Below are 26,542 nucleotides of genomic sequence, written 5' to 3'. Positions count from 1 at the left end.
TTTCTGTTCTCCCTCTGCAGGCTCCTTTTCTAGAAAACCGTTCTTCAAAAGAGCGGAGTGCAGCAGCAGCATGCTTCAGCCTCCAGGATTCACACCACTAGCTTTAGAAAGTATGACTACTTTTGAGTTACTGCTTAGATGAATGATAATAAGAAAAGCTGACTAGCTTAAAAAAAAATTACCTTTGAGCACTGTCACATAACTGCTGATAACAATGATTATTATGTTTATCTTGCTAGTTTTAACCTTATTGTCAATTATCACCCTAGATTCTGGTCTCAAAAAATCATGCTAAAATGAAGATTTATTTCAGCAAAGGCTTCCAACTGAATGCAAACCACAAAGGGTTTCTTTTAAGTTGGATATGAGTGGGTTTTTTTTTTCCTCCTCGCTTCCTCTGAAGAAGAGAAGACAGGTTCTGGACAAGTGGCTGGTCTAAAACATCAGTAGCATGAAGTCTCTTCAGTGCTTCTATGTTAAATGCTGTTTCAGAGCCATTGCTACTTAAGGGATTTAGTTGCTGAATTCTTACCTAAGAGCCATGTTCCTAGTTAAACATAAGAATTGACCTTACCGTGTATGGAATATATCAACAGCTTTGTTTTGTTTGTTTATTTTGTTTTTTGTCTGATTAGTCTTACTGTATTAATGCTTATGATACAATGTCTTTAGGTTTTGGAGGGGTAAAACCTGCCATGGTAATGGAAGTAAAAGCAATCAAATAAAGGAGAGTGTCTGCCCTCACTTGCATACTGTGAGAAGTATTTGAGCCTGCTTCAGGCTACAGTGCTTGGACTCAGCTTGTTGAAGGCACTTGGCCAAAGACCATCCCACACCTGCACTGTGAAGGCCACAGAATCTCACCGGGGGAATGATGGGACACGTAGGTACCTTGTTTAGTCCTGTTGTACCCAAATACATTATCTTTATTAACCTGCCCCTTTAGAGTTAAATCTTGTTCCTTTATATACCTGGTATATAATAAATAATATATATTATATAATAAAGGAACTTCAGTGTTTTAAGTACTGCAAGAGTCCTAGAAGTAGATCTGAGTGGATCTCCATATGAGGGAATTACAAGGAATGGGTCCTATGGGCTTTTAAAAAGGGAAAGGGAGAAAAAGGGAGAATGTAATTATCACGCTGGCGATGATTCCAGTCCCTGGAGGAATGACTGTTGCATGAGGGCTGCCTATTGGACAAAGTGAGTTTGTAATCTGTTTGTAGTGGCAAATTCCACGCTTGGCTCATTATGATACTTCAGTCTGAGTTAATTATAGAGTTTGGGATTGAGGTTGAGGAGAAAGACAGGAATGAAAGCCTCTCTCAGAAAACCTAATTCAAAGAAAGCAGAGTGCAGTTCAGTACCTTTTCTTCTGTCTGACACTTCAGCTGCTGAGAGCGCCTCACCCTTACACAGAGAGTGCTGTCTCTGGAAGGTCCTATCATAAGAACCCTCTGAAGCAGTCTATTGTTGGGTGCTGCTCTGAGCTGGGTACACTTCAGGGTTATGAACACTACCAAGATATTCCAGCGTTACTTATTTTCAGATCACTCTCATATTGATGCATTCCCTTGCATGTTTTCTGTTTGTGACCTATTTTTGATGCATTTCACATCTGCTTTAAGAGCTCTTTGACGACCAGAAAACCGGGCTGTTTACTGAGTTAACAGCTGCTGCTAATATCCGTGCAACTAGCCAGAACTGACTGTTTTCTTGCTTAGCTCATCCTGTTGAATGAACCTCTCTGCAGGGTTTGTTGCAAGTTTGTTTCAACTGGAATGCTATCAAAAGTTTCCACACATTTGTGAAATTCTCATACTTCAGCCTTCCTAGAAACCCAGAAACATATGCACCCTCACTAATTCCAGTAACTTTTTTCTGTTTCCCATGGCTTAACTACATCAGCTTTTCACAAATAGTGAAAACAGCCTGTTGTAAGTGGGATGAAATTCCTGCTGTCATTAGTTAACACTAATGCTACTGCCAGCTTTGCACTTGAACCGAGTATTTAAGGAAATGAGTCTTCTCATCTAGTTTAAGGACACTATTATCTATCAGCTCACATTGCAGTATTTAATTCTGGTAACTCAATTACCTTATTTTTCACTTTTTTTTTTTGTATACAGATGATGTTTGAAGAGGGCTATAAACGTAAATTAATCCTGCATCATTTCCTTGTGTCACCTTGAACGAGTGGCTTGCTCAGGGTGCTTGATCTCTCAATGAGGCTGCATCCTGTAAGGCTGAATCCCTGCCTGTGCTGTCATCTGAGTGTCTATGGGTGGTTTGCTGCTCTTGCAGTTCATTATGCTGTGGATTAGATACTTTCAGGACACTTGTTCCCACCGAAGAAAGCTATTATTGGACCTTTGTGGTGTAGCTACAAGAAGTCTCAGATGTGCGAGGTCTGGGCAGTTTGGTTTTGTTGTTGTTTGGTTTGTGCTTAGGTATTGATTAATAGCACAATATGGCCGGCAGCCATTGTGTGTTCTTCTGTAAGTGAACAGAGGACCCAGTCTCCGTGAACAAATTAACCTAGGGACACATTTCTTCAGTTCCAGCTGTTGGAGCCCCTGCCTGAATCTGCCCTTCCTGATTTTATAATACTGTTCAGCGCTGTTATTGATCATCTCCCAAGTGCTCACGTTTTTAATAATTGTGTTTCCTGAGCCACGTTGTGGATCTCAGCTTTCAAGCCTTTCTATGTCCTTGAGAGGTAAACGTTACCAGGTTAGCTGTGATCTGAATTACAGATGTGGATACAGAGGCACAAAGGGTATAAAAGATCTGCCAAAGTCATTTCAGTGCATCAGAGACAAAATTAGGCAAAAACATTTCTGACTCCCACCTGTGTCCTATTCTTCCAAGTAATTTTCCTGCTTCATTCAATTTTGGAACTTTTGCTGTCACAGTATCTCGCAGATAGCTTTCATTTCTCGATGGTTTTGCTGATTGATTTTCACCACTTCCACCCCTGGTTCATTTCTACTTGTTAATGAAGTATATCATGAATTTTCTTTGGTCCATTGTGAAGCTCCTGACAGTGACTCTAAAGTACTTTCTGATCTCTACCTGCTGCTTCTTACACAATGACAGAAAATATAGTGAGCAGCCTCTACTCTCATTTTACCAGCTGCAGCCAAGAGGAGACCAGACCATTTGTTTGGGCTCCTTGTAGGTAGACTAAAATATTTTGTTGCTAATAGGCTTCCAGTTTGCATTGCTCTACTTCAGATGGCCAGTGTTGCAGGGTAGCTGAAAAATATTTCTTATGGCAGTTAATTGAACTTGGAATGGTTTGTTTTCAGTGTTGTGACAATGAAAAGGTGAGTGCCCATCACAGGAAGCTTGTGAACCAGTTTTTGGTACCTAAAAGTTGTTGTCCACTGAAACCTAGATGCCCAACAACCTTCTCTGAACCTCTGTTTCTTTCACCTCTCTCAGATATCTGGGAAGTGAAATCTTGGTTTTCTGAGACGTCTGCTTGTTTTGATTTGTTCTAAGGGGAGCCAGGATGAGTAGCTGATACTAAGTACTTAAATTTGAGAAGGCTAAATCTGTCCAAGCAAAATCCCACCCCAGTTTAAGGCAAGATGTAACAGTGGTGTATTTGGAGTGGGGATTGTGCAGCTGAAAGTGGGCAATGAATTGTCTTTTGTTATTTTACACAAGTCTCAGTGTTGCTTTGCTGTACTGGGAGGTAGGAAGAACCAGAAATTAATTCAATCAACACAGCTGTTTTTGGAGGTCATGGTATGTACTCAACTCATTACCTCATAGATTCTTTGCCAAAACATCACCTCTTCTACATCTGTGAGCATCCTCTAACCTTTCTGTGCCAAAACTTGTCTTTGTTCCTTCAGCATTTTTTTCCCTCTCTGTGAATTTATTAGCTGGAGAGATGGCAGGTATTCATCAAGGCAGCTCTCTGCTTCCTACCCAGGCAATTCCAATGAACCCTTAGCACCCTTCCATTTGTTCAGGAAAATTTCTTTCTAGGGCTTTGCTCATGTATCATTTTCTAGCTGCAGTAGGACAGTGTATGAATTGGTAAGCTGACACCTGTGGACCTGACCTCTACAGGCTCATTAGGTCCCTGGATGGTTGCTGGAGAGGACTGTGGAACAGTGCAGGCAGTACAAATGCTGAAATATAACAAATGTCTTCCTCCATGGTGAAATTCACCCAGCTGCAAAACAGTTGAGGTGAAAAGAGACCACTGGAAATAGTCCACACCCAGTACTCAACTCTGCCCAGTTACCTTGTCCAGTCATGTTCTGTGTATCTTCAACTGTAGAGACTCCACACCCTCTCTGGGCAACCTGTGCCAGTGTCCAATCATACCTGCAGTAAAAGTTTTATCTTAAAAGGGCATTTAAATGGAGTTTTCTATATTTCAGTTTGTGCCCACTGCAATTAGAAAGGAGGAGGCAGTTGTGTAGATGGATTTTAACCAAGTCAGGAGAAAGGAAACAGAGCATTAGACTGCAGTAAAACAGAATTCTGTAACAAAAATGAATTTCCATGACACAGTGCAAATCAGCAGACTCTAAAGATTGGAAGAGGGAAATCCTTCCAGCTCCAGCTGAAATAGATGAGGTAGTTCACACCTCTCAGAATTGCAGTTTGAGGCTGCCTGAAACATGATGGAGGGTGAGCTATGTCAGCATATGCTTCAGAGCATGTTCTTGATTTTATCGGTACATGTGAACACAAGGAAATGCTCTTATTTTTCAGAGCTGAGCTGGATTTCTCCAGTACAATTCTGTGGCAATGGGCGAATTCCACAGGAAAGCTTTACAGCCACAGAACGTATAAAGTCTGGAACATGGATAAACTGGTTAGGATAAAATAGAAACCAGCAGAACCCTCTGCCAAAATCTGAAGTGAAATGAATAGAGGTTCAAAAAAAGTTCATTCAGTATGCCTGGCTCCTTGTTTCCATAATTTAGGAATAATTACATTTTTGTCACTAACATTGTTTTTAAATGTCAATAGAAACCAGACAAGTATATTTGTAAACCCAGCCCTGTCACATTGAATATATTAGGTTTTCCAGTACCAGCCTCTTTTAAGTAAGGCTGAGGAAGCAGTAAAAGCTCAGTAACTCTCAAGTGTTAGGAAGCTATTGAAAGAGCTTGTTAGGCTTTATGACAAGCAGGTTGAAATATAATAGGCCTGGAGCTTTGTGAAGGAGCCAGAAAGCTGTGGTTGAAGAGAGGACAGTGCCCAAGAGTTTGTAGACCAGATGATTTGTGCAAAGGGGATGTTGGAAGGTTCAAGGAAAAATAAACAAATGGGGCTACCCACAGGGACTGTGTTAAGCTGAGACCAAAGTGCTTCCTTAGCTTGGTTTCTAAACACCAGTTAGTGTGTCTAACCAAAAAAGGCATTTTCAGTTAAAGTTTCTTCCTGTCCACACTCAGGCCAAGGAGCCATTTTCTGTTACCTAATTGACCACATTTTGTTCTGACCCAACTTTCCTTAGCCTTTTAGCTAGTGAGACTGTGGGTCTTTCTGCTGATCCAGAACAGCACATGATTCTCTTCTGACAGTCCTAGATGGGTTTGTTTAATTCTGTCCTTCCCTACTGGCTCTGTTCTTGTCCCTCTACTTTGGTATTGTGCTAAAATAGGCTACCTTCTTTACACCTATTTTCTGATGGAAGCTTTGTGGTTCTGGTGTCTTCTACTAGACCAGCTTGGGTACCTAGGAAATGTAAGTTAGCCTCTGGCAAGATAGATCTTGCTAACCCAGCAGACATATTTTCCATGTTCTTGGGTCCTCTTCCATGGCATGAGCAACAAGAAAAATAAATTAATTAAGGTTATTCCTAGAATTTATAGTTTTGAATGCAAATTTGAAGATGTGAGCTGAGTGCAGTAATAACTTGTACTTTGAGCTGTAACTTGGAGGTGTGTACCTAGTCTTGTTCATATCACCATGGGATTGAGAGCTCCACAGGACTATTGTTTTTACAAAAACCCTTGATCTTCAATGGAGATGCATAGTAAAGAAAATGTAACTCTACAGAGACAGCTTGGCCTTGTAATAACCACTGCATCCAGTTCATGGAGTTGAATTGCATGTAATTCATAGGCCTGTCAAAATGTAAAGTTATCTACCACTTTAAAACTAGGTTCTAGAGGCCCTGAGCATAGGTATCGTCACTAGAATATATCAGCTCAAGAATTAGTTCCTCAAAAAGTGGATCAGGAAGCTGTTACAGCTAAGCAGTTGTTATGGCTGTTGACGGCTAGCTAGAGAATATTACATTACACTAACTCAATTTTTTTCCCAAAGGATAGGAATTTTTTACGCTTATTTCCTTTTTTACAAATATGACACATCTGGGATATGTAAAAGAGAATAGGGAAGCAGGAACATTAAAAAAAACAAAAACAGTGGTTTGAAATCCTAGCTTTCTAATACCTTTTTGAATTATGTATATGTTCTCTCTCTTTTACATAACATATCTGGTTGGGGAAAAAAAAATCTTTCCTGTTAAGGTTGTAAACTACCACTGTTTGTTAGTGAACTTTCCAGAACATCCCTTGTTAACCTGAGATTATTTTCCCTAATCCCTGTTGCACCTTAAACACATCACCAGGCATTCACCAAATAAAGGTTAGTCCCAACCACTTCTGCAAGCACAACATCTCTGAGTCACTACAGACATTTGTCTTGTAATTCCATGGTCCCTGAGCAGTTCCAAACAGGCCGACTCCTTCCAGCCCCACCAACATATTCCTTGCTGAGTCAGGAAGGACACCGAGCCTTTGCATAACCCTGCTGTCATGCAGAAATGTCACTGTCTGTGAGCAATACCAGATTACACCAGACAAAACCCACTCTGAAGAATGAAGGGAATTTCATCATTAAAAACCAGAACAAAACTACATGATGACTCTATGCTCTATTCAGAGTACCTGACAGATACACGGGGTATGTAAACCTACATTCCTCCAAAGTCAAATACTTGGGGGTGTATGGAACCATCCTGTGCAGCAGTGCATGGCTACACCACAAAGCAAGGACAAATTTCTTCACTCTGTATTTATTTACACCACATCTCTTTGGACGTTCTGCTCTTAATGAGCGCAGTAGCTGGAACCTGTTCTTCCAGCTTCCATTATATGAAGGTGAAAGTCTCAGCTTTAGAAAGCAGCATTGCTGGGCTTGAAAAGCCTTTATCCTCTCCCATTTCATGGCTCAGGAATTCATATTCTGCTACTGACCATCTCACCAGTGACTTTCCTGTAACTGAAGTTTTGTTATGGTAAGTTGAAGAATTCTGTGAAAATATAGAATTATATTTATTTTACTGGAAGGCTAATGAAGTAATCTCAGAAGAACATCTTATTTGCTGATTCTGTTGTAATCATCATGTGCCCAGTACAAAATATGGATTCCTCATCTTAATGATATTCTCCTGGAAGGAAGGTTGGAGTCAGGGAAAACTCCCATGTAGCTAACCTTGGCAGTATTGAGTGTGTCTAGCAGATACCAAATGCAATGTTCTGGAATAAATCATTGCTAGTTAAATCTTAGGTAATATAACAAGTAAAATATATGAGTGTGTTATTTTAGCAAATGCATGCTGTCAGATCTAATTCTGGGTTTCTAGCCTCTGAAAATGCAGGTGGTGCATATTAGTGATGAAGTGAACAGTTCAGGGAGGAAGGAACTTAAAAGTATCCTAAATTCAAATTACTTCATGTAGAAACTTGAAACGCTTATATTCATGGGAAAATGTTCCTTTTTCTTTTGTTTTTTTTTTTTTAAACCATTCAAGTGCAGATGTACTTCTTCCTCTTTTACTACCATTTGTTTGGGGGGAGCAGGAGGTTTTGGAAATTTGAGAAAATAACATGTAGTTCTGTAGAACTTTCACTAGCTCTGTTTGGGCTGTAATTTGCAGGCTGAAAGACATAGATAGAAAGAAAACATTTCCAGGAAATAATGTGGCTTAGACTAATCGATGTTGCTGCACATGTTTAAGTCAACTACTCAGAGGAAACACAGCAGTTCTTAACTGTTTATAGTACCTAAAACCAGTATAAATAAAGCACTGCTCTCCAAAACATAGAGAAGTTTTTATCTTAGGAGCATTAAGTGACTTCTCTTATTTTCTTTAAAGAAAACAAAACTAGTATTCTCTCTATTTTCCAATTTTTAGCAGGATAAAATTTTTTCTTTATAAAAATTTGATACTAAAGATTAAAGTATCTTTCTATATTTTCTGGGCAGTAATTAGTTTATTTTTGCACACTGATAAATTTTGAGGTAAAATTATTAATCTATGTCCATTTCCTATTTTTAGGTATATTCAATAATAAAAAAAGTATTGGAAAGGACTTAAGAAAGGCTAGTGGGGGAGGATGGGTGAAAAAATTAAGTGAACTTTAAGGTCAGTGTCATAAAGATACCAACCTAACCTGATTATTGTCTGCCCTCTGGAGAGGAGAGAATCTTACACAGCTGCATTAAAGTTGAGAAAAATGAGAAGCTGAAGAGGAAATTGCATTACTCTCTGAGTAGGTTATGTTGTACAGTTAACAAATGATGGCTACTTAGATTCCTTAAAAAAACAACCACTGAAGTAATGTAACTGTACAAGGAAAGGTAACTATAAAAATCTTGCACCTTAGCTATGAAAGTGAGTGAATATCACTTAGTATACAGCTGATTTCTCTGTTGTAGAAAGCCGAAGGCTCTCCACTAAGAGGAATGCATTGTTTACATGTTTGGAAAGGTCCATTCCATATCCCAGCTGTAATCTTTTTATGATGGCATGGCAAAATCTAAATAGTGCCCTACTGTTTTCACTAACTGCCGCTTCACTTTCCTGAGTTTCCCAGGGTTATTTCTAGGCAGAGATGCATTTCAGAAAAGAGAATTTTTGAGGAAACTGAAGAGCAGGTTTGTCTCCTACATACCCTTCATCATCCATGTGAGCTGCAGGGCTATGTCAGTCAGGGGAAAAGAGCACTAGGGACAGTGCCACTCTGTCTTGCTGGCTGGTGGCTCAGCCTGCGCCTTCCCTGCTGTCAGGCAGCACATAGACCTTTGGACAGGGGTGATAGGGGTGCTGAGAACTGGGTGCTGGAAAATGGAGGAATGAAGGGCGTGTGCCTTCACCTGTTCTTCGTCCTGGTGGCTAAGGACAAAGGGATCTCACTCTTAGATTTTTCTGTGGTAATGGGCTTTTTAATCTTGAGTGGCCTACCTTTACGTAAAGCCTCTATCCTTTTACTTTATTCAGAAAGCACAAGATGTTCTTTGATTGATTCACACTGAAGTGCTCACATTGAAAACATTTCCAGAGTTACACAGTGTAGAAGAAGTACAAAATTAAAGTCCTTCAGTGTAGAAGTACACCAAATGATGGATATTTCTGTGGCTTTGAAAAACAGGTTGTCCTTCAACTCCTTCTACTTCAAATCCATTCTGGAAAACTTTTATAGTAAATGAGTACTGTTCAAACCTTCAGTCTCTTTGCTGGGTGGAAGGGCCAGCAACATTTTTACAAGTTGCTCTCACAGTTGAAATGTGCTTATTAACAACACTTAAATTGCTTGCCTGTTGCAAACTAAAAATAGGTGCCTTTAATCAAACAGTTTTTTGTGCACTAAATTCCCTATTTTGACTTTTATCTATGCTTCAACTTCAAATGCAGACTTGTATGAGATACTAATTTTGGCATATTTGTTTGAGAAATAGCATGTACATTTCTGGTATGTACATTAAATTTTATGTCTAATATTAAGAGTATCTGTTTTCCTTATTTGTTAGAAGGGCAGGGCAAGAGATATCCTGGACTGAGTAGTATGGTTGCTGGTGCTTTGATTGGGTGCGCTGACAAAGTAATAATACTGTTGGATTTCTTGAAAATGTTTTTTGTGCAGAGTGCTTGAAAATAATAAAACTTGAAATATTACTGTAAAAGACACCATCATTTTTAGCTAAGCCTGATACAAAGAGAAGTGAATTGTTTGCTGCACAGCTGTGAAATGCAAGAACTTAACGTACAGGCATTGGTTTATTCTGCCTTTTGTTACACTGAGAGCTTTAGAAATGTGCAGAGAACACAGACTTTTTTTCCCCCTCTTTTAACAACTGAGAGTTTAGAGCGGCTGCTGGCGCAGGAGGAAATGCCATTAGATAGATACAAGAAAAGCCAATATTCTGTGTTATCCGTGCAGACAACTAACATTTGAAACTTGCAAGAAGTGCTTCCACTTAAAAGCTGTCAGTCACACTGGTTATAAAAAGCCCAGAGTGCTCAGGGACTGTCAATCACTTCTTAGGAGAGAGAGCTGACATCTTAACATTTACTTTGCCAGTATTTACCAGATGCAAAAAAACCAAAGGGTGAAAACTCAAATGAAAACACACATTCTTGCTGATCATATAATACAAGGGAAGCATTTGGATCACTTACTGTTGCTGCTCACCTAGGAGCCTCCAATCCCGAGAAGGTTTTTCTCTCTTGCTCTATGAATAGATCTGTTGCAGGCTGGCTCTGCCGTGATGCAGGGAAAAGGTTTTTGCAGACAGTGTCTGCTGAGGACTGTCACAAAGTCATCAGGTGAGGAAACAGGTTAACTCTGGCCCATTATGTCTAGGGGAATAGCATGAAATGTGCAGAGGACTTGGAAAGGGCGTGTAAAGGGCATCTACCTTGCTTTTTTTTCTTATGGTAATAGGGATGTGGGTGTTGTAATTATAAGGCTGATGACATATTCTTGTGCAAAAAGGGGATTGGCAAGGAAAGGAAGAGGAGGAACCAGTTAATTCAAATACGTCTTCTGATCTTTTTCTGTAAATTTCTACATCTAGTTATCCCTGGATTACCCTGATGCGTTAGATACTGATCCTGGTGTTTCAGTGGGACTGCAGCTGTGGGTAGCACTGTGAATTCAGCATCTGGGACCTCTGGTCAGAACTGCTGTTGTTGTCACAGAGCAGGAGGTGTAGGTGCAGCTGTGAGCAAGGTGCAGAGATGGTGTTCACACATTGCAGGCTTTTACACGTGCTGCTGGAAGTAAAAGGAATGTTGTCCTTGAGGCTGTCTCCAGCAGTTCACTAGACCTGAGTGCCCAGTATTGCATTTCCACAGCTGCATGCATCCATGGGAATCTTGGTCCATCTTTGATCAGACTGTTAGTCTAAGTCAGCATGGCCAAACCCAGCAGCTATGGAAATGTTCAGAATCCTGCTTTAAATAAAGTCGCTCATGTGAGTGCCTCTTTACCGGAGTCTTCTGGCAGCAAGCAGCTTCCAGTGTTTATGTCTCTTGGAGAAATGCAGAACATCTTCAGCGAGTTGTTCACCGATGATCCCAGAGGTTCTGTTCACTGTATGCATCCAAATGTTAAATCTCACAATCGTAACACAGCCTTTGGTTCAGCAAGTCATCTTCCATGTGAAGGTGCTCCTGCCATTTGGAGCAGAATTTTGTCCCAGATCAAAACTCTAGATGAGATTTTGAGAGAACTACTGTAACTGTAGATACCTATGTATAAATTTCTAGAACCAGTCATGTTCCCATTCAGTTCCCACTGTAGTCAATGAAAGTTAAATTAATTAAGTTTATGGAATTATGTGATTTAGTTTACCTTGGAGCAGACACTTCTCAGCTGTCAGCAGAATAGTTCTAAAAGCTTCATGGACCGTATTGAGTAGGTCTCCTTTGACTGTAGCTGGAATTCATACACTTACTGCATATTAAGTGCCTTAATCTTAAACCAAATCCCACCCTTTCAGCCAGCTGCTTAAATGACTCTGCTCATTTGGAGGGCTTCCCTACTGGGATTATAACCTTGTCTTGAAACTCATATTCCCACATACATAGAGCTGTCATATTTTCTTTCATAGCAGGGTGGTTTGATATGGTATATGCACACTTTAACCTTTCAGGCATCTTTAACTTGCATACAGACAGTCCTACAGCTGTGGCAGCCCCAAACCCACTTTGGCTAAGCAGACCAAGTATTTGCCAGTTAATCGAGATCTTTCTCTGTGTATTTGTGTGTTAGGTTTGTATATTAACCAGTGGTATGAAGAATACCAGCTTAGGTTATGGAATATGGGTAAACTAATTACGTGACAATCAACAAGGTCTTGCTGCTGTGAGTGTATATAGGTGCATGGAAACTGTATTATGGGCCAGAGATTACTTTAGGGTTCAGACAGTACAATAAGACCAAACAATGTGTTTGGGGACTTGACTGGAGATAAAAGTTTCCTCTGTTTTTCCCTTGGATACAGTGTAAAACTGGAGTAGTATATGCCACTGCTTATGACCTTTAGTTACCAAGGGAAAAAGCATTTTCCCATTGTTTCTTACATGTCATGTCTATCTGTTTCTACATGGGCCAGGCCTGTATTCTCTAGTGCTTTATTTTTGTATTAGGAAGTTGTTTCTTCCCCTTGGGAGAGTCTTCGTCCTCCTTTCGAGGGTAAATAAAGAATGCTATTCACCATAACAATAAGTCTAGAAAAAGTAACAGAAAACAAAATGTCCCTGTATACATTTTGAATAGTTGAAAGTTGATTACATCAATGCTCTGCTAATCATCTTCAGATTTTAATGCCAAAAACCAGAAGGCTATGATTTGTATGAACCAGAGGTTGGAACGAAGGGAAAGATCAATAGTTTAATGTAAGAAAATGTAGACTGAATGTGTGTTGAGTAATTTCCTAATAGAACTAACCACTGGTATGCAGAACAGAGGATGTCAAATAAAATGGGTGGGTTTTTTTAATTCTTAAAAATACTACAGAAGTTATGTGTGAAAAATACAGGGCAGAAGGGAGACCTTGTGTTATATCCTCATCTCCTCTATGTCCTGTGGTCCCGTGTCCTGGGGTCCTTTATTGTACTACATTTAATATACAGAGCACAAGGAGTCAGGAAAACAGGTCACTGATTCCTATTTGTACTGGTTATTCCTTTGCTCCCCTCCTCTGGTACTACAGAAAGTTAGAAAACTCTTGATGTTGTAACCTGAAGCTCCACCAGACAAAGAGGAGGTTGTGACAGAGAAAGTCTAGGACTTGCCTGCCTGGGCAGGATACAGCATTCCCAGAAGTGCCAATTTGTTGTCTGCAGATCATGAGCTGGAGACCTGTTCACATGCTGTGCGAGTTACTGCTACTGGCTGAATGCCAGCCTGTAGTATAGGGGATTCCCTTGTGAAATTTCTTCCAAGAACTAAATATAAATTCCATTAATTCACTCTTACCAAAGAACATGGGAGTTCAATAGTTATGTGCATTAACTTTTAAAAATCCAGTCTGAGGTAGTTCAAAGAGCTCCAACAGTGAAAGAAAGATAAAGTCCTCTTCACCTCAAATGCAGTGGTTGTAGGGTAAACTTCAGGTATTGAATCATCTGTTCCTTTGGAAATGTGAATGATTCTAAATAGTTGGAGCAGCTTCCCTCTTTCCATCTAGTCATCATAGCAGAAGAGGAATTCCATGAATATTATCCAAGTGAAGGAAAATAGGAACTGACCTAAAATATTAACGTAATGTTGGGTAAATCATCAGCTAACAAGGCAGCATGTACTTAAGACTGCTGCTTCTTTGAGCAACATCCAGAATTTTAGACATGACTTTAAAGATAAGGTTTCTGAAATGGTCATTTTATTGGATGCTTGTTGGGAATGAACAGAGTTTCACACCTTTTGGAAGTCCTTTTTACTTTACTAAAGCAATTGTGACTGTCAGTCACTGGTAATGCTTTAAATGTTTTGGGAAAACTGATTACAATTCTTACATGTGCAGATATTTAAAAGGAGGCAGAGTTTTCCCTAATCTGCTGTCAAAAGCTAATTCTGTCTTAAAATGACAAATAAAATGAAATTCTAATAAATGTGAGAATTTGAGAAAACCAGACATATTATTAAAAAATATTTGAAAAAAGACACAAGGCAAATGTAAGTATTCAATTTGCAAATTTCAAATTACTTCTTAGACTGTTGCAGTAAAATGGAGTTAGTATTGCTACTGTAAAGGCATGACATGTCATGAGCTTGGCTTTAAAAAAAGCTGAGGTAATTTCTTGTTTGTTTTATTTTGCCTTTTCATTTCTCCATTTTATTTATTTATTTTTTTAAAATCTCTTGCCTTCACACTTGCAAGTTTTCTTCACAACAGCAAGGCCTATGTATTTTATAATAATTATGTATGTATGTATGTATGTATTTGGTAAAATATGTGATTATTGGAAAACTAAATTACCTGAAGAAAAGTGCCTTCAAGAGAAACATCAAATACTCAAAGATAAAGTCTTAGAAGTTGGCAGCATCAAATGAGATAGTATTTGCAAAGGCTCCACAGCAGTGAATAGAGAGAAGGCCTCTGGGACAGTTAGGTTGGGCTTCTGTTCTGGATGATCTTGTTCTCGCTGAGGGTCACTTCTCCACAGCCTGTAGAAAGAAACATGGTCTCACAAGGCTGGAGATGGCTTTTGAGAACAGCTCTTAAAGGAATCATGAAGGGAGACTTTCAGTGTAGCTGAATTTCTAATCCCATACATCTGTGGTGATCTCAGGATACCTGGGGGCTGTAATTCACTCCAGAATGAGATGCACTGGTCCAGCTTACCAGACAGCTAACGCTTACCATGTGCATAGACCCATACTGAATAGCTGCAGCTGGACACCTGCTGGAGTTTGGGAAAGGGTGATAAACAGGTTTGTGACAGCCTGTTTGATACGCTGTGATGCTAATAGCTGGAAAGAGCGCTCCTTAGGTAGGGAACCGCTGTGTGGAATTAGTCAGTCACCAATCTGCTCACAGTGCCGTACCAGGAGTAGGCTGTGAATTTGAGCCAGACAGTTGGTGCTCTCCTGTAGGCATCCAGACAAGCCCGTTCTGAGCTGACATTTGCTACGCTACAGATATGTCATGGATCATTTTTCACAGCCCTGTTGAAGTGGCTTATTTATTATCATCTGTTCTGGTGTTATATCCTGGACATTGGAGAACTGTTTACTGTACCCCAGTGCCAGGAATTCCTTGTTACTGTGCAATCTGATTCCAGGGGAAGGCTAGGGTAAGGCTTGTTGCTTTCCTCAAGGCTGCCACTGCTACAGCAAGAAACTTCAGACTGAACCTCAGAGTCAAATCCCAGGAGTTTCATCTGAAGTTAGTGGTTTGATATTTAAGTGAATGGCCCCTAAGAAAAGAAGTATTGGATTCATCATCATTCCACTTGCCTCAGCTTTAGAAATCAAATACCAAAATTGTTGCCAGCAGAACAATTTGACCTTGGATGTAGACAGCTCTGTCATTAGTCCACTCGAGATTTGCTGAAGTCACATTATCAAGAGCAGTGATTCTCAGCTATGTTTCACAGATTGCTAGCAGCTTGCAAAGAAAGCCACACTGCCTTAAAAGGTTGGTGTTGCAAGGCAGTGTAGTAGCCCAGAGTGCATTCAGAAAGTTGACAGTGATCCATGAACAGGATGCCAAGCAGTTGCTGCCATTACTGTGCTAGAGCATGGGGAGTTTTCAGTGTTACTTTTCACAGGGAAAGGAGCTAATGACTGTAAGAAATGGTAACAGTAAGTGGTTTTGGGGTTTTCTAGGCTTAGTATTAACTCTTATTTTTTTCTTTCCTTTCCCTGTATCAGGGAAATTATAATTAAATACTGTAAAAACACATTTCTGGGCAAATCACTCACTTTTCTCTGGATCTGCTTGTCCAGTTTGATTTGTGTTGCTATCCTAGAATATTATTTCCCAAATTCTTTATCAGTATGATTAATTAATTTATCAGCTAATACTTGTCATCCAAGATGACTCTTTTTTAATAGGAAGGAATCAAATTGATCTTCATGGAAACCAGGCTAGTGCAAATGTGAGTTACCAAAGGTAAAAGTGCACTGCTGTATGTGCTGCAGGAAATCCCACTGAATCCACTGGAGACCACTTACAGTCAGTGCACAGGTTTTAAAGCGACCCAGCATAAGAATGGCTTTGCTTCCAGTTCTTGTTACGGTTGCCTGTATGAAGCTAGGACTCGGAAGCTCCAAACATTAGTATGGCTCCATTGCACCAGGTCTTGGTGACCGCTGGAAGAGTGTTGTGATGGAAATAGCAGATAAAAGCAGTGATCTTTAGTCTGCAGCTGGAAGGTAGGATAGATGGCTTGCCTGGGATGGCATGGAGGGGAACCCATCCCTGTTTTCCTAAAGTACAGAGTTTCAGCCATTTTCCTTTTCCTGCTACAGCCCAGCCTAGGACTGGAATGACACAACCTGGAATCTCCTCTGGAAGAAACTTCCCGTGACTTGCCTTCTGGGTTCCAGCTGGTGAAATGAAAGGCCATCAAACTCCTTGATTAAGGACAGAAGATGAGCAGGCTGCCAGGGGAGTTTTGTGGTCTTAGGAGCCCTTAGATCAGGCAAGGAGAGGGTGCTAGTTGCCCCCAACAGCTGAGCACATGCTGGGGTGCAACAAGCACGAGATTCCCCAGTTCACAGTTAGGAGAAGCTGCATGTCCAGGACTGGCTTCCCTGCTTTCGTAGGCGACATTAGCACTGCCTGACCTGCAAAGTGGCTCTCAGAGCAAGTGAAGGTGCAGTCTGTGTCAGAAGAGAGAGGGCTCATAAAGCTTTTTTTTTCAACATTATCACATCTTGGTTTTTCATTGGCAATAACAGAGGTTTTCCTGTCAGAACCGTCAATGCAGAGGTAGAGGCAAGAATTCAGCTAACTAGCTGGAATAAATGATCTGGGGCTTGTGGCAATACAGTGGTATAAAGTGTTTAACAATGGGCTGAAGACAAGTAACTGAGGAAGTGTCATCATTTACTGAGAAATTTACTTTGCCAGCTAGTGTAAATCCAAATATTAAACTTGTTGAGATCTTTATTTTTTTTTTAAAGCAACTGTAGCATGAAGGAGAAAATTATAGAATATGTTGAGACTTTGTTCTTTTTTTAAAACGGAGCCTTTTTCCTGAGCCAAGACATGAAAAATGTCTAGGAAGAAAACTCAAACAAATTAATCTGTTCTAATCCAATAGAATACAAAAGTAGGCATAAAACAATGGCTGAACAAAATTAACTCACATTTTAAATTCTTTTATTATAATGTAGCAGTAGTCACTAACAAAGGAAATTAATTTTGTTTTGTTCACTTTGTGATGTTTGTTAGATTAGCAATGTCCTGTGAAAATGCTGTACCTCAGACAGCAGAGTGCAACTTTTTCTAGGATATGTATAAATATTCTTATTTCTGGTGTGCTACTAAAAAGGGAAAATTAAGACATGCCATACTGTACTCCTAATTTTAACCTGCTATTTCAGATGTTTTAATTTGTCAGACACAAGGGAGGAGTCATTCAAAGATTTAATATGTGCTGCCCTTGTTGTTTCTGATAAGCATGCTCTCTTGCCTGCTAGTCAGAGAACTGCAGTACTTTGGTGGTGTGTATATGTCAGTCTGGTTTGGTGCCTCAGGTTATTTTTCACTGTCACTGAAGTTAAGTGGTGAATCAGAGTGGTTCTGTGCTTACGGCTATATAACTAGAACCATAACTTGGCATGTAAGTGGTTGTTAATAGAGCAGGAACGTGTTTATATATTTTTGTTTGAACTGCTTCCTAATGAAAAAGTCACTATGCATTAGGACAGACTGTATTAATTGTTAACCTCTCTTTCCACATGGTGAAACGAATCTTTTATGAACTCATAGAATGTTGCAAGCAGATTTGACAGTGGCATCAGGTTTATTAAGTGTCTTAAGTTCTCGAAAGCAGGTGGTCAGGGAGAAGGCAGAAAGGTTTCCAGGCTGCAGGAGCCAGAACCCAGAGCCTATCAGACCTCTGAGTGCCCACGGCAGAAGGAAGCCCTGTGGTGCAGGTTCTCATGGGATCTGCTACTCACAGAGCTATTTGTCTGTAAGGAAGTCAAAAAGGTCTTACCAATCCTGATAATTTCTGCTTCTGCTCATGGTTCTATATACTTTTACATTTTAAAAATATCTGCTGCTTTCAGTTAGAGGAGCAGAGAGAAAGAACACTTAGGACTCTTGCACACACCAGTGCTGCAGTTTTGTTAATTTCCATGCCAGCTTTATGAGTGTGCTGTCCACAATGGGAAGTCCACACTCCCAGCCTCCCCGCTGCTACTTTCCACCACCCCTATCCTGGCTGCACCAAGATGTCTTCATGTGAGCTCTGGAACTCAGCACTTTTCCAGCCTCTTCTTTTTATCTGGGCTCATTTTTTCTGCAGATTAGTGACTTGAGCTGGCACATGGAGATAGGAGTCATTGTCCTCACTACACATTTTCGATTTCATAGTCTGTCCCCAGTCCCCAGCATGGTAAGACATGTGAGTATCATAGCTCAGGCACCTCTGCTGGCCTAGGAATGGGAAGTAGAAACAACCTATTTGGGTCTGGTTTTGCAGCTATGTCTCACAGTAAGTTTGAACAGAATCCAACTGAGCAGGAACTCTGAGGGTGTTTTCTTCTCTGCCTCCTCATTGTCTAACAACAAGATTGCTGGAACCTGCTGCACTGGTGGAAATTACTCAGCTCCTCCAGTGGCCTCAGAAATGGGACAGGGATAGACTGAAAGAGTAACAGCTGAAATGGCTACTCCACAGGCAGAAACAATAGGTGACATGGAAAGTGATCTGGGTTTCTGTGTGCTCTGTACCTCCCAGCTTAAAAAGTATCTCAGTGCTGGTTGTTAAGATGCTGAAATAGTAACAGTGCTAGCTGCTATAACCTCACAGGGGCTCTCAAACAAAATCTGAACATACACATTTTGCTATTTGTGTGATGTTTGTGTGCATGGTAGTTGTCTTGGCAAACCAGAGAACACTTTCTTTACATCTATTACTTTAGGATTCATGTTTTAACTAATTGCCTTTGTGCAGCAAATTGCAGTACCTTTCTCTTGTATTCAGGGAGCAATATACTGCTTGTGGCTAATTTTAACATCTCTGTTCCTGTGCACAGAAAGCTGAAAGATTCTGCTTTCTTGGCAGAAAACAGCAGCAAGTTCAAATCCTATTAAATTGAGTCAATAGAGTGGTTTCTGTTGCAATGGAAGAAGCATTTGGAGCTAACAATTGTACCAAGCTCACACCTAAGGCAAAGAAACAGACTGGCTACTAAAAGATCCTGACTGAGACATTTTCAAAAGTGCCTTAATCTCCTGGGTGTCCAGCAAAGATTGGGCTTCTACAAGTGAGGCCTTGACATAGGGAGATCATTATAGCTTTAGGATGGGATGGAATGGAGTCTAGAGCTGTCATTCAGCCCTTCAGCTCTATTTGTGGGGATGCTGAGCCCATGGTCTGGATGCCATATCTGCTCTCTGTACCCTCCTGCTGTGTTTTTTGAGGATCTCACAGGTCTGTCATTGTCACCTCATGAGGAACTCTCTTGGTCCTGGTGACTAAGCTACAACAAGTTGCTTGTTTTGCAGCACCAGCCTTACCACCTTACCAGTTTCCTGCCTACCCTACCATCTTTCCAAGAGCATGCCCACCGTGTAGCTCATAGACAAAAAAGCTGCAGTATCAACTGCAAGGACATTTTAAGTAAACACTTGGCTTCACTAATGCAGATTTTTGAACAATGTACACTGACAGTGCCAAGTCTGGCTACCACAGCTGAAACTCATGTACTTCATCACTTTCTGACACTGGCTCTAAGCAAGGTTGTTCTCACAGTCCTGCCTCAAAGCTTGTATTTACTTCATAAGGATGGAACCATGTCAGAAATTTATTTTGATGGAAAAAAAGGGAACAAAAAAGTACATGTTATCATGTTGTATCTCTTCGCTCTGGCACTATACTGGTTCAGTCTCACTTTTCCCTGTTTCTGTTTTTTAATGTATTCTCTGTCCTCTTACTCTGTTTTCCTGGTTGACCCACCTTTGCTAAACACCCATATTAATTCAATCAACAAATAAACCATTAAAAGAGGAATCCTGCAGTTTAAATATGAAAATCTGATTCATATGGGAAGTCAGTTTTTTGAGTTTGCTTTAATGAAAGCAGTCTCAGAAGCTCACAGACACAAAAAAACCCCCACACATGGAAAATATGTGTAAGCTGGTTTTGCTTCAGCTTTGAGGAAAATGTTTATGTTGTGCTATGGTTAATACAAATTAAACTATTGCTGTTAAATCCCCAAATAATTTTGTTTTGTTTTTGTTTGAAAATGGGATAGGCCTATGCCTTTCTTTATTTGTAGGAACAAGCAGAAGACAGAAAATGATCTTACTGAAATGATTTATTGTTTTGGTTTACAACCATGAAAGGGAATGGCATTTTCAAGGCTGTATGTGTGCCCAGTTTTTGGCAGCTCAGATTTCAATGGTCAGAGGATAAGATTATTATTCACAGAAAAAAAAAAAATTGATTTATATTCTATCACACTTCAGTTGCTCATTAGGAGTTGGCTGCCAGCACTACCTGTCAGGCTTTGTTGTCTTGCAGGTGTGAAAGTGGCTGAGGTGCACATGCAACTTTTCTAAAACCTGGTCATCATAAGCATACTTGAGCACATTTCTGCCCTGTTTTCCCTAAAGTTTCTAACATTTACGTTGAATTTCTGAGTGAACAGAATAGGAATCACTTACAATTTAGTTTAAGTACAGTCTACCTGTATTGCTTCCAAAACTATTAGTCTTGCTTAAAAGAATAGCAGTTTCCAGATTTAAAACACTAACAGAGGTTGGAACATTAACATACCATTTTTCCCCATTTGCTTTGTGAATTCCAAATTCAATTATGCTTTCTGGAGAGTACAGTCACATTTTAAATTCAAAGACAAATTCAACTACAATTTATATGGGCTGGCTGGTTTCTGATCAGAAGAAAAGGATATCATTTATAAGTGCAGTTTTCATTTTATTCTTTGCAGTAACTAGCTTCTCCTGTGGCTTTGGAAAGAAAACGTTAGCAGTGGTATCAGTATAAACAACTGAGGAAGTAGTATTATTGGGAACAGAGTAATCTGGTCCCCTATCTACCTCTACTGTCCATCTGCTGTGGGCTAGAAGGAATTATTGGTGATAAAGATAATTACACCAAGAGAAACTTAAGTGCATTTCTCATTTATGTGGCATATAGAAGCTGAGTGTCCACGTCACTTTTAGATAAAACAGAAATTAATAAACCATGCAATTCTAAAGTAATAATAGGAACAAGCCATGTCACTATACTTACCTTTTGCTGTAAAGATAGGTGAGTCAAGTCAGCCAGGTAAACATTGCAGCATGACCTGCAGGGTCTTTGGGGCCAGCATAGACTATTAATTCTGAAACCATGAAAGAATCTCTCTGTAGCTACTTCTATGTCTTTCATTTTGTAGTAGTTTGCTGAACAAAAGCTCTAAAATCATGAGCTTTTCCTTGTTGTAATAAATTTTTCAGAATCGTGTGCGTGTGTATGTGTTAAAAAGTTACTTGTTTTGCTGCTCATTACTCCTGGCTCTCAATTTTCTCTACAAACAGAAATAATCAAATTTTCTATTTAGAAAGGGCAGTAAATTTTTTCCATGAGTGCAGTGACTTAAGATATTGAAAAAATTTAGACTTGTTTAAAGTTTCAGTTTTGCAAGAAACAGGCTCCTTAGACTTTGGGGTCTATTGTTGTCAGAAAAAAGAATTTAAAATTCAATTACTGCTTTAGAAGTATATGTAATATTGGTTGTTTTTTTTAGAAATTTCATTATTAAAATAAGCCATAACTTTCAGGGCAAGCACAATTTTATGGTGTAGTAATTTGAGAAATTAATCTTCATTTCAACGAAGTTTAGAATGAATAACGAAGGATTAAGCATACAAACTAAGCAATGCCGTGGAAAACATGGAAGACTTATAATTTGCTTTGTATTATCTGCTGCACATGTGGAACTAGGAGACTGCAGATCACAAGGGGTAGTGAATTCAGTTGTTACTTCTAAAAAGGACTTCTGATTCTCAAAAGAGATGTGCTTTTGTCTGAGAGAACCCTTGGCATCTGCACGATGTACTGGAATGTATCGCCTTGCAAAGCTGGAACTCTGTTATGTTCAAGATTTTATTTCATATTTTTTTTCCATGCTAGCTTTCTGGAAGTTTCAACTTCACATGATTATTCACAGATTAATTGAAAATAGCCTTGTACACCTTTTTATCCTTGTGTCATCTCCTTTAGCATTTTAGGGGAACTTTACTGTTCTTCTTGTGTGTGGTTTTCTTTAATTTTTTTTTTTCCCTGGATTGGGTAGTCATTTCTAAAATGACAACAAAGTTGCTTTGATCCCTCTCCTCTCCTCTCCTCTCCTCTCCTCTCCTCTCCTCTCCTCTCCTCTCCTCTCCTCTCCTCTCCTCTCCTCTCCTCTCCTCTCCTCTCCTCTCCTCTCCTCTCCTCTCCTCTCCTCTCCTCTCCTCTCCTCTCCTCTCCTCTCCTCTCCTCTCCTCTCCTCTCCTCTCCTCTCCTCTCCTCTCCTCTCCTCTCCTCTCCTCTCCTCTCCTCTCCTCTCCTCTCCCCCTTCCCCTTCCCCTTCCCCTTCCCCTTCCCCTTCCCCTTCCCCTTCCCCTTCCCCTTCCCCTTCCCCTTCCCCTTCCCCTTCCCCTTCCCATTCCCTTTCCCTTCTCCCTGTCTATACCTCTCGACAGAATCTGACTAGCAGAACCAAGATTTTTGTCTCTATAATCATACATTGTCAGCAGTGACAAGAGGTGTAATTAGCTTCATAACTGGATTATATAATAGAATCACAATCTCTCAAATGTTTAATTCCATTGGCTGAGTGTCCAGACAGCTGCCCATAATTGCCAAGTACATAAATGTTTGCAGGTCTGTTACTGGTTGCCATAAACTTAAGTAACACTGATTTGTAAAAAAGTGATGTTCTCCTAGCCTAGATTTTAAATAGGCATTTTTCTGTGGCAAAGATTCAGTCCCTCTATAATCATCATATATCCAAGTACCAGCCTCAGATTTCAGTTGGAAAGGATTTTTAATTTTTAGACTTGTTTGGGGTAAGTTTTCAGTCTGCAAAGTTTCTGTCACTTCAAAGGCAAGAGAGCATGAAAGAACGCAGTTTACTGGATTCATCTGAGCAAGGCTGAGTGAACTGGAGAAAGCCTAATGAATTAAACAGGCTTTTGCAAAATTGCTGATATTTTAAATAGAAATTTTGGTCCAGGTCATTTGCTCCAGAGACTCTAAGTGGTATGGTAGGCCACTGTTGGTGGTTGTAGTTGTTAAGAATAAGGGTGAAATCCTGGTGCCATGGAAATGAACAATGAAAGTCCCACAGATTTCAGAAGGGGGCCAATAGTTAACCCAGAATCCAGCTTTTCTCACTTGCCAAAGAAGACACTAAAATGCAAAGCAGTTGCAGGAGAGAGCAAAGGAGGGGAGAGAATTTTCCAGGCAAACAGGCATTAATCAGACAGGCCATTTTATAAAGACAGACATAATAATGAGGGCTTACTCACAGTTAAGGGAATTTTTATGTCCCAGGGTTTTTCCAGTTTTGCCAGATGCTAAGTCAAAAACAAGGCAGGAGGAAAAAGACCAGAGAAAGAAATACTTCGACTACTTTGTACACTGCACAGAATCAAGCTCTTGTGCTAGTTTTTAAGTATTATATGTCCAGAGGGGAATAGCAGAAAGAACAGAATTGTAATGAAAGTACAAGTAGACCCAGACCAATGGGAAGCTTGATTCTGACAAGCTTTAATTTGCCAAAACTTGCTTGTGCTGCAGTAGTTTCCCTGTATCCCCACAGTGCAGATGTCTTTAGGAGTAGGAGGCATGCTCCGCCCATTCCAGTTTCCTAGAAATGGATGAAAGCTTAAAGATTTCCACATGCAGGGGGTTATTTATTTATTTATTTATTTATTTTCCTCCCACCAGCAGACCTATTTCTCAATCAGAAATTTTCATTTCTCTTTGCCAAAGTATTTTACAGTTCCTTGCCACTGGGGGCAATCCAACACAGGTATTGCTGCGGCCAACGCTCCTTGTGCTTTGCAACCACAGTCCTGGGGAGTTCTGAACAGTTCAACCAACTAACTTGAAGAAAGAAATGAATACAGTAAGGCCACATAAAAACAACATCTACTGTGTTTCACTAGAAAATGAAGAGATATTTATATCTGAGTAAGAAGGAAAGATGATAGCAACTTTAAGATTTAAATTGATCCAAGTATATGATGCTAAAGATCCTAAATGGTTTCAAATTGCGGAAGATTATCTTGTAATTTGTATATATTGCTTCTGTAGGCTGCTGAGGAAGCTAATTGCTATACATCCTGTGGTTAAGTTATCATCTTTCTCAATGACTGAAGATCATAATTTTATCTTTCGGTGAGTTTATTGCTACCCGTCTGTTATGTTCATTTGTATGCTGGAACAGTCTGAGAAGCCTCCTGTTGTTTCCAGTACACTTTGAAAGATTCACCTCTATGAAACTGCTGTACAGGAAACAATCCCAATCCCCAGAGAGAACAGGTTTTCTTTTCTTTTTCCTTCCTACCCCCTCCACGCCCCACTCCCCTCCCCCCCGATCCCCCCCCCCCAGCATGGCCAGTGAGGCTGGAAACAGGGGCTTGGGCTGCATTCATGTGCATTCCAACCGAACTGGCTGCACATTTACAAACAACAAGGGGTGTGATATCAAAGCAGGTGTTCATTAACTGCCCAGCTGTAAGTGGAGATGAGATATCCCCATGGTGTTGGCAGAAGCTGGTAGTTTTGCTGAGCAGCTTTCACCATGCTGCACAGTGACTCCATGATAAGAGCAGCCTACACAGGATGAGTACTGAGAAGATGGGATTCCTGTTTACTTTTGTTTCCTTATACAGAAAGGTAAATGGAACAATGGAAGGATTTATTAATGGCCAAATGAATTTATTCTTGTGATATACAGTTAGTGTGAAAGACTATGCCACTTCTGCATATGGAGCACCCTGTTGAATTGTTGGGGGCTGATGGTAGAGACAATAAGTTCTTTTACTACCTTGTCTGTTTTTCTTTTTGAAACATTCTTGTAGTCTTCTTTTTCTAGCACAATTTTGGATTTCTTGCATATAAGACTCTTTTCTTAGCCTGTTGAAGGGAAAATCATACTAAAAACGACAAAGACAAGATGCACATAACTACAAAGAAAGGGAAGGAACATACGAGTACCAACTGTTAAAAAGACACATTGGTTTGCAAAAAAACCCCAAAACCTAAACAACAGACCACAGTCAAACCCCAACACACACAAAAAAAAGATAATAAAGTGGATGTGTATGGTTGGTTTTTCATATTTCTAATTGACCCAAATGAGACAACAAGGCAGTTCAGCAGAGAGTGCTCTGTAAGGAGTGAAATCTGAGGAAAAAATGCTAGAATAAAAAGAAAAACATATCTTAGGACTCTTGGGTGCAGAATCAGTTTACAGGGAAAACCAAACCCCTGCATCTGAATACAGCCTCCAAAAATGTCAGAGAGTATTTAGTTTGGGCTTAGGCCTAACTTCATATTGGATGGTTTTCTCCAGGTTTTCTCCAAAAGTTTGCGATTTTTCATGATAATTAAAGGTAAATGTCAGGGCTTGTTGTCTGTATTCATCAAGAGAAAATGAAGCGGAGGAAACTCTTCTTTATGCTGTCCTTAAAGTCAATAATGAGATCTGATGTCAACACACTCAAGCAAACGTTGCATTTAGAGACTAGGGCAGGAACATGGCTGGACATCAAGCTGTGGAAATTAGGCTGGATAAGAGGCTGTTTCCAGTGAAGGTGGAGAGATGTTTGGGCTGCTGGTTGATGAGGTATGGGCTGTAGATGGATATGGGATAAGAAGAGGGAAGGTATTAATTCTTGGCACAGATAGTGGCTGGGCATGGCACCACTGTTGGACAATTTGTTGATGGGAATCATGAGACATGCTGGGAGAAAAGATGTCAGATAAAACAACTGCCCACATTTCTGAACATCTGTATACGTTTGGGGATTTTATGAATGTTGATGGTGACTTGACTGCACAACAGTTCTTTTGAAACATTGAAATGTAAGACTGTGACACTTTCTGCTAATACACTCCATTTTAAGTAACCTTTACAAATAAATAGGTATGATAATACGTGTGTGAATGGCCACCTCCCACACTGGCCAGCCCCCCAGGCAGGGAGAGGAAAGCATGGTAGAGACTATCTTGTCCTCACAGATGGGATTCAGTTAATGTATATGGGTGACCCTGACAGATGTACATTAGCTTGGCTAAAACTTTGGAAGCTGCCTCTGAAATCCAAGTGTCAAGGTCAATCCTGTGAAATGAGAGGTATGTGCAAAAACAGAAGCGAGCTATTTCTCAGCCAAGTTCTGGCAATGTTCGCATTATGGGCTGGATGTAATGGCTGCAGACAGATTTCTAACCAGTTGAAAAGGCTTGGACAAGCTCCTGCATGCCAGTTCTGCTTAACCTAGGGAGCTGTACAGCATTTTCCTGCAGGCACAGCCTGGTAGCTGCTCCAAGGAGTAACTGGAGCAGCTCCTGTGTTGATTA

Source organism: Cinclus cinclus, chromosome 1 (assembly GCF_963662255.1).
Source record: "Cinclus cinclus chromosome 1, bCinCin1.1, whole genome shotgun sequence".
Lineage (NCBI taxonomy): Eukaryota > Metazoa > Chordata > Aves > Passeriformes > Cinclidae > Cinclus > Cinclus cinclus.
Note: the sequence above shows the minus strand (reverse complement) of the source record.